The 1,237-nt window shown below is 33.1% G+C and overlaps 1 protein-coding gene across 2 annotated transcripts in view; it reads left to right on the top strand.

Moving 5' to 3' along the window:
- RAB6A (RAB6A, member RAS oncogene family) overlaps nucleotides 1-1,237 on the top strand; it is an 81,013-nt gene that overhangs the window by 35,014 nt on the left and 44,762 nt on the right. The gene's annotated exons all lie outside the window — the stretch shown is intronic.

The raw sequence follows: 1,237 nt of genomic DNA, 5'->3' as shown, positions 1-1,237 counted from the left end.
CTTGAGCCCAGGAGTTTGAGGTTGCTGTGAGCTAGGCTGATGCCAGGGCAACAGAGCCAGACTCTGTCTCAAAAAAAAAAAAAAAAGAATTAGGTACAGTCCTAGAGCCAAAGATACTGGTGTACAAGAATATCCTTTGTCCTTACTTGAGAAGATTGATTTCAAAGTACAGAACATCAAGTATTATTTTTGAATGTGAAGAATTGACCCTTTGTGGTTAGCTGCCAATTTAGTTGACAGGTGAGGAATTCTTTAATTAATCATTTGAAGGTTCTCTACTGCCACACACCACACACACACAACAGAAAGACTTCTGAAATGAATAAAGAGTGCTAGTCTGATTGCTAGAAATTTATTATTGAATTTACGTGAGCCGTGTGTAATCTGAAACTTAGTTAAGTTTTATTTCACAAAAAATAAATTTTGTATGATTCATAATTCATATTCTATATATAATTCATTTGCACTGAATTAATTTCATTTGAAATAGAGGAAACTGGTTGGAAGAATCCTTAATTGGCCAAATTTTAGGCATTATTTCAAAGTCAAGTGAAAAAACTGTTACCTGGGAAACTGTTCTTTTTAGCTAGAGTCTGGAAATGATTCCCTTAAGTTGCTCTTATTCTTCAGTTCTTTTTCTTTTTCCAATATAAACCTACAGATTTTCTAACAGTTTCAAGAATATCAGTTTGAACTATATTGTTACCATTTTTGTAATTCAAAAATTATAGAATATTGGCAATTTTATATGGTTCAACTTAATAAAAGTAAGCTTAAAAAAGGTTTCCACAGTTAGAGTAAATTTATCCTTTTATTTGAGCAAGGTGATGTTACTCAGTAACTTTTGAGATTACTTTGAATTTGGAGGATTTCTTATTATTATTTGTTATTTTTGCCAATCGATAAACACAAGTGCAAGATGGCATAGATAAAACTGCGAGTTTTAGGCACATAATCAACTTGTCCAAAAAGATGGTGGCGATTGAGTACACCCTTAACCTCTTTAAGTTAAAGCTCTAGATTGTTTTACACAAAATTCTAGTTTACTACCAACAGACATAAAATCTGCAACTGGACAGACCACTTTTCTGATCTAGTGTTTAATTTTTGGTTTTATAATATTTTTTTAATTTATTTTTTTTGATACAGAGTCTTACTCTGTTGCCTGGGCTAGAGTGCCGTGGCATCAGCCTAGCTCACAACAACCTCAAACTCCTGGGCTCAAGCAATCCTTCTG

This window comes from Propithecus coquereli, unplaced genomic scaffold (genome assembly GCF_000956105.1).
Source record: "Propithecus coquereli isolate 6110/MARCELLA unplaced genomic scaffold, Pcoq_1.0 Scaffold235, whole genome shotgun sequence".
Classification (NCBI taxonomy): domain Eukaryota; kingdom Metazoa; phylum Chordata; class Mammalia; order Primates; family Indriidae; genus Propithecus; species Propithecus coquereli.
The sequence above is the reverse complement of the archived record's forward strand: the minus strand, read 5'-3'. Positions and strand labels throughout refer to the sequence as shown.